Here is an 8,366-nt window from a genome sequence, read left to right as displayed (position 1 = left end):
GGATCAGGATGCAGACAGCAAGAAAGGACATTTCCAAATTAGTTCTGGAGCTCTTTCATTCTCCTCTGTATACTTGGAGTTCTGCTAGCTAACAAACATTTATTAGCTGTTTGTGTCTTAATCAGCTGTAAGTGTGAATATCCCACTAACTAACTGCAGTTTATTTTTAAATAATTGTAATTGATGCTTGAAGGCCACAGTATAGAAAGTTGAGACTTCAGCTGAGTAGGATCTAGAAATGCCTGCCTGGGAAACATGTGTACGATAGTAAAGGCCTCCTTAGCAGATAAGCGTGTGGGAAGATCTGTGGTTACGAGCTGAAACTAAAGCAATTCAAGCTAGAAATAAGGCACAGTTTTTGAAAGGTGAATAAAGTTAAATTTTGGATCTACTTACCTAAAGATAGAGTGAATCATGTAGCCACAAATTGAGATAATGTCTAAAATATATGCTGTAGTTCTGCCACAGCTTACTGGACCTGATGAAAATTACCAAGGTAAATTAGTCTATGAGCTGTATTATGTAAGAGGTCAGACTAGAGCATCCATATGGTCCCCCCTGGCTTTTTAGATCTATGAATGTGCATAGCTACAAAGGCAAGGAGGAATGGGTCCAGGCATTTGTGAACACTGTCATCTTCCCATAAAGCCTAAGGGAAGTGGCATGACTCTACAAGATAGAGGATGAAAGTGCAGTTCTGCTTCTGAACACTGATGTTAGATTCAAAGGTGAAGAAAAAGGATTCCTGTGGTGACCATTCATTTTACGTTCCCCATAGTCCTGATCAGAGCAATAGAGGACATACGAAAGCACCAGCAGCTGATCACAGGTTTGACTGAGTTTAGAAGATACCTATGATATATCAGCTTTGAGCAACTCAGTGTTTTGATTGGGATTTGTGCTTTTAGGATTTGTATGTTTCAGCTTGCTCTAACTTAATCAGCAACTAGTATTTCAAAAAATATCTCACCAGTATTAAGACCAGTAAGATGTGCTCATGGTACTCTGTGACTTTCATTTGTACAGATGAGCACATAAACCAGAAGCCTCGTGCAAGTGCAGGTCAAGCACTCTTGTTGAAGGGTGAAGCAGCGCACAAGAACGAACAGTGACGGTGGCCTCACTGGTGAGGAGATCCCTATTTATTTCTTCATGATGCACTTAAATACGTTTAAGATCCAATTAATAGATTATTCTAAATTTAGGAACAATGCCAAAAATTTTAGTATATCTAACCTCTCTTTTCATACCTTTTCCAAAGTGCACCATTATGTACTCTTTTTCTGTAGTTTTCATTATTTAAGCCAGCCCTGACTTCATTCCAGCACAATCTGGATTACAGTGCTAGATTGATAAAAAGCAAGAAGTTAATCATGAAGAATGAAACAACTGAGTGTTAGAGTTCCCTGTATACCCAGACTGAAGATCCCATCAAGGGGATTTTCAAGGACTGCCATAGGCACAAATGTTATTAACACAACACAGGGGGTGGTTTCCCTTGACATCACCACTGAGTGCAGAAGAAATTATGAAAAACTTTGCCCAGACATGGTGAGTTCTGCAAAAATGGCTGCAGTACAACTATGTGCACAATTGTGGAATGTTTGTATGATCTCAGATTCAGAAGTAGACACTGCAGGCTTTCATAAGAGGGTATTGCACTGTTTTTAAGCTGGGATACTGATGATAAGGTGGAAAGGAATATGTACACCATTCACAGAGGTACAGAAACACATACAACTACACTCATAGCTGCATTTACCATGGTGCTGCACCACTAAATGTTATGGCTGATGGATCACGTGTCTGCAAGGCTAAGTGGGAAGCTGAAGCTCATTATCCACTCATCCACCTCTCTAGTTTCATGGAAGCTGGTACGCTGATGCCCCTGACAATCTTTTCTCCAGTTGTGTCCTGTCCGGCATCTGTATTCGGCCTGGAACACTGCCAAATACAAGCAACTTCATCTCAAATACAGAGCACATGCGTAGGGTCTCACCGACTCTGTGTGACAGCGTTATCTTATTCTCACTGGCTACCCAGGCAACTTTTGTCACCTTCGGACTGCCTCTAGATATGCTGCTTTGTAGTGTTTCTCTGAGTGATGTATATGCAATTCTGGTGCCAAGGTATTATGTCTAAGGAGTGTCCTGACCCCAGCGTGGGTCTGGGAAGGTGAGAAAGTGTGACAAGTATTGAATAACTACTAGTCAATGAAGGTTTGACATCTCAAACAGCAGAGAACAAGTCTAACAAAATGCTTTGAGGGGAAATGCACAAGTAAAGCAGACAGGAAGGTTTGGCAGTTTCAGAACTGAATATAATTCAGGGCAATAGCAGAGTCTAGCAGACAGCTACAGCAGCATGTGCAGGCACGAGATTAGCCTGCAGTGATGGATAGGAGGGAAACTTCCTTCTGTCAGTGTCTTTTCTCCTACAGTATCACTAGTGCAGAGAAAAGGGGTGGAAGGTAGATGTCCATAACGTTGCATCCTTAGATTTAGCATTCTGATTTATAACCATCCCTTACATGATTTATTTGAGAGGACAAGACACCACCTTCTGCCTATGTGGAGAAAGGGTAGAAACATGTCTATTTAAAGCCAATGTTAAGCTACTATATTGCTCTCTCAACAGAAGGCAATAGCACTTAAAGGTATCAGACTGCAACACAGGATTTTTAATCCACTTTGGAATGAGAAGTGGAATCAATAGTGAGGACTGGTACTTGGTGGTGTAGTCTGGATAACTGTAGATTGGGAACTTGTTTAAAATAATTCACCCATTCTCTTCGTTTCTCCCAGAGGTTTAAGTGAAAAGAATTATTACCTGGCAGTCTAGGTCAGCAGATAAACCAAGACAATATGGTTGGTAGTCCATGAGAAGTAGATGGCACATACAATTAAAAAAATGCCGTTTAAGTTGTGCAAGGAAAAAATCTTTTAAATCTTTGACTTGGAAAAAGTCGTCTTGTTCTTGACCATCATTTACATGCTGGGAGCTTTGTCTTTGCCAAATATAGGTACTGCATTCAGTATACAGCTAACCACTGCAATTTTCACTTATTTGTGCTGTGGGTCTTTGTGTTTTTAAAGTTCAACGTTGTTTTCCTTTTGCTAAACAGTGACTCTAAACATCCTTTATTTGGGAATGTTATTTAAGCAAAACAAACATTTTGTACATGCTAACAATTCACTAAACAGTTTCCCTTTACCTTTAATGACATGTTGTAAACCACTTGAATGATTAGTTGAGGAGAAAATCAAGATAATGCAGGTCATTTTGCAAACCCAAACATAAGAAGCAGCTTTTTCATCTCTGGAACAGACAGCACTTAAGTAGTGCTCACTGTCAGTCCTGTGAGAGTTCAGAAGTGTTTGTCATCTTGCCACTACATAGTCTGTTTTCATTGTTTTATAACTTCTGCCAAAATAATTACCCTGAACTGCTAAAAATTAGCAGAATGGGGTCTTAACCCAGAAACAGTCACTTGAAATTCAGTTTGAATAACCTTGGTTAGGCTGACTTAGGGCACAGGAGGTGGAACTGCTTGCAGATTTACAAACACCGTTGGTATGTTTAACTTCAAAATAGCTTTGAATATGCATTTTGCACATTTGACAAGCACATACATTACGGGAGGAGAGGAAGGCAAGGTATTAATCTAATCACAGAAGTGCTATGCTTTAAACAATAACTTCTCTTTTGCAATAATTATTATTTTCCAGGGTTTTTCCTTTCAGCCTGAAAAATTCACTTCATTTCTTTGTGTACCGCTTAGGAAACAGAATGATTCATACTATTTTTTTTTAATAAACATACAAGCCTTAAGGAAGTCAGTATATTACTGGCAGCAGGCGCCTCTTCAGTCCATCTTGGCAATGACCTGTAAGTTAATGGCTGGATCCAGGGCTCACTAAAGTTACTGGAGGGATTTCTACTGATTTCAGTGGACTTTTGTTCAGGCTTGATGTGCCTTTGACATTTGGCACTGAGGACAAGGCACAGATGAACAGTCTAGACCAAACATGTAGACACTCCAGTGAAGGTGCGGTTAAGAGGAAAGCACCGTAGTCTTTTTATGTTTGTGCCTATGGGAGTGCTTGTCCTCTTTTTAAAGGCAACTTGACATTGACATTTAAAAAGCAAAACATAACTGGGAAAATACAGATTCCTGCAAGCCCAAGTCTCAGTCATAAGTGTAACATTTGTTTACGGACAGTGGATTCCTCCTCAGGCCAGTGCAAGACATCTCTGACCAGTTTCTGAAAGCTCACATGGAAAATCAGTCAAGCACAGGGCTTTTACTTAACCTTGCTCTCAGGGCTCATAATTTCTGCAGAATAGCTTTTGATCTGCATACTTGTCACTTACACAGTCTTTTACTTCTTTTAATATATTTTACTTGTTGCATACACGATCCTTTTAGACAATATCTACCATGTCAAACACTCTGCCTGGTGCAGAAGCTGGACAAGTCCAGAAACTTCCCCAATACTAAGAATTGTCCTCAAGAAAACTGGAAGCAACACGTTGTCTCCAACAGATGAAGGAAGAAATTACTTTCCTACAGACAAAGGAATGCAGGATACTAGCATAGATGGCATTATATGGATGATACCACTTACTGGTTATTTTGTTGCCAAAAAGATCCAAAGCTCCTAATTTTTTTTTATCACAGGAGACAGCTGCTGAAATATCCAGTAATTAATGCTGTGATCATACATGTGTCTCACTTCTAGGCAGGAAGGGCAGGGACTACTTACCAGTTTGGAAGCTGCTACAGCAAATGGGAGTGCAAATTTATAGCATCTATGAGCTTCCCTAGAAGCTCTTCTATTATTTGAGACAATCATATCATTATTCTGCAAACAAAAATGAAATGCTGGCCAACTGGAAGTACAAAATAAGCCTTGATACGTTTTGAGAAAAGAATAGAGGCTTTCAGATAAATTGCTTTTCCTTGCTGGGCCCTCTTTTGCTGTAGTTAATTATGAGTGGCATATACAAGAAAAGGCAAGCCAATAAGAAAAGTTTACAGGCAACACTAAAGAAGCGCCCTAATTCCTCTGGGCATTTTAGCATATTGTTTTACACCACTAACCACTGGCTTTCCAAGTGATCTCACCAGGGTACCAACAATGTAGATGTCTTCAATGGCTGCTTGTTTAGGCCTAATAATTACAGTTTAAAGAACAGTTTGCTATGCATTGTCTCAGTTAAAATTAAGACACACATTTTGTTCCCACAAGAGATTTGACTGTGGGTTTTTTCCTACTGAGGAATGTATAACACAGATTCCTGATGAACAATAGGAACCTGCGATCAAGACATAAGTTTCAGAATTGCTAATGTAGCTGAACAACAAGAGTGTCTTTTGATGTCAAAAGGGTCACGAGGCAGCAAAAAACAACATGCATGCATAATGAATGGCCAAAATACATGAGCCTACTGAAAATAACATTTAACTCCTATCAAAGTAATTTATTTCTTATTCTCAGGGAAATTAGAATAAGTTAATTGCATACGCAATTCTTTACAATTTAGACATGACTTTTCTATAGGGAACGAGAGCAGAAATAGTGCAATAAGATATTCACTTGAACTGCTGCTTCCTACAAAATAAAATGGAGCACAAAAGAAGCAACTCAACAGAAAACTCTGCCTGCTCAGACGTAGCTTTGGCTAATGAATGAACCCTGTTTCCATCAGTCATCTGGGTGGAGGCAAGGATATAGAGTCAGGTGGGTTATATTGCACCTATCAATGACCATCTATGTGTTAGGTGCTTACTCTCTTGGCTAAGCTCTTTCTGTAGTCCAAGGAGAGAGGCAAAGAGAGAAAAGAGCATCTTCAGAGGGTGACTCATTCCACGCATTTTAGGTACGCTCTTCACATGCAGTGAATCACCTTCTGGTGCTCTCTGTCTCTTACACTGACAGCTAGCTTGGAAGACACCTGGTTCTTAGACAGCTAATTTGAGGTGTACTCAGTTTCACATTCACAGTAAAACTGGGGCACTTCCTCTGAAGCTGACCAGGTTTTGCCGCTTGTTTCAGTAATTCCAAGGTCTAACTCAGCCCTGTGGTGAAGGTACGTGAAAGGACCCACCCAGGGCACCACTCACATGGGGCTGGGAGGCCCAGGTGTCAGAAAGCACTGATGGCAACAGCATGGTCTGGCTGTGCCCCATCTGACTCTAGTCAGAACATGCTGGAAACAAACAGCAATGAGGCGATGCGGTGGCATGTCCTGGTTCCTCCTGCTGCTGCTGCTCAGAGGACTCCTGCTGATCTCCGTGCCTAGAAAAGGGGAGGACCCCAAGTATGGAGTAGAGTAAAGGAGGAGGAGGGAAGATGGCTCTGCTTGGTCCTACTCCTGAGCTGAAAAAGTCCCAAGCTGACCTCCTGTACTCTGTGCCCTAGGGCCCACCATGGCTCTGCCTGTGTGGGCAATGTTCATGAATTTTGCATTCCCCAAAATGAAGCTTTACCACACTGCATTCCATACTGACTTTGCAAAGGAAAAACACAGTCCAGTAAACATCACCAGGATTCAGATGTCTCAGTCCTATGTATTCAGAAGCTGTTAACTATTGAGAACATCAGTCCTATCAAACAAGATGTCATTCCTATTTTTTACAAAATAACCCTGTGTAAATGTTTCTTTGCTATTTAAAGCAGAGGTATGTTGGGAGGAGAGGGAGATTATACAGTACATTCTCCTTTTTTTTTCTTTTTTTTTTTTTTATGTTATGCTAAGTGCCCCCAGTACCAACTCTGTATTGTGTGCAATACAGGTATCATACAGATGCAAGTTTACTAATTGTGAACATTTAGTCACTACTAATCATCCATCATAAATGATACTGAATATAGTAAATTCAGTAGAAGGGCAAAGGAAAAAAAAAAAGAGACAGACAACCGAAACATATAACCAAGGTAAGATGTGATGCAACTTAAAATGCTGTAAAGTATTCTTGGATCTAATACTTGATGCCACAAGTTTCTGGGTACGTTACTGATAAGCTATCTATCACTTAAAGTTATTAAGACCATACACTTGAACTTCCTTTCTTTTCAAGATGATAGTACAGACAGAATAACAATTCTGATTTTTTTTTTTCTTTTTTTTCAAAACAGTTGATGGAGATCACTTGAAGACTGATTGCTGGGAATTTTGCTGCAGTAAACCATCTGGCAGAGAGAAATATATGTTCTGTATGTTCTGAGTTGTTTACAGCTTGAATCAGTCACATTAGAGAACTTGTATATTGAAAATAACTCCTTAAGAGGCAGAATATAGCTAATTGAGCATGCACTTCACTGATTATTTTCTGTGAAGGCCTGTTGTAGGTCAGGCTGTTGTCATCTACATTAGCTACTCTGCTAGTGATTTGCAAAGGCAAAACCCAAAGAAACGTGATGGGTCCTTCAGAAACCATTAAATTGACCTGGCAGCTTCATCCATTGGAAATGATTGACCATATATACTAACAGAACATTTGAAAAAAAAAATCAGAAAGCTCTGAACTTTATTAACTTTTATTTTCATTGGGCTAAAGTTGGCAATGACATGACCATCCTAACCAGAGAGGAATTTTTTATATGTTTGTACTTTGGAGATTTTTTGTAATCTCCTTGCATATTTCTATTGCTCTTGATTCCTACTGTCACTGATACTGATTTAAGGACTCAATGGCCTAAGCTCTTTCTTACTTGCAATTCCTTCCTGAAGATTTTTACAACAAAGATTAGTGCCACAGTCTTTTACAGCTGCCAAAATCTCTGCACAACCTTAAGAATACATGATAGCATCTCCCAGGCAACAGGCACCAGTTTGGAAATGCATACGATGCATATTGGCAAATTCCTATCTCTGCTTCTACCTACCCCGCCATGTTTACTAGATCAGAGATTGTGAGGAATTTAGTATAATCTGGATCTGATAGCTACAAGTCATTATGTCTGTAGCTAACCCTCTGGGTTCCCTGGGCTGTACACTAGAAATACAGTGTCAGAATCTGGATCCTGTGCATGCTGAGGTATTATGTTTTCAAGAGGTGTTCTTATCCAGCTAAGTGTCTATGACTGCTGACTATTTTTTAATTAACTATTAACTATTAACTTTTTTAAATTAATGAATATAATTTTAATTAATAATAATTAATTTAGTTAATTAACTATTTTTAATTTAATAAAATTAACAGATTAATACACATCTGGTATCATACAGAGTTTACCTAGGCAAGAATAAAAATGGGTTGATTAAGTAGAAATATTGGCAGGCCATATTGTCTTCTAGCAGCTGGGAATTTTACCCATTTTTTTTCTTCCAAATAGAAGCCAGTAATTGTGCTAAGGCCA

The sequence above is a fragment of the Ciconia boyciana genome, chromosome 3 (genome assembly GCF_034638445.1).
Source record: "Ciconia boyciana chromosome 3, ASM3463844v1, whole genome shotgun sequence".
NCBI lineage: Eukaryota > Metazoa > Chordata > Aves > Ciconiiformes > Ciconiidae > Ciconia > Ciconia boyciana.
This window is presented reverse-complemented; position numbering follows the sequence as displayed.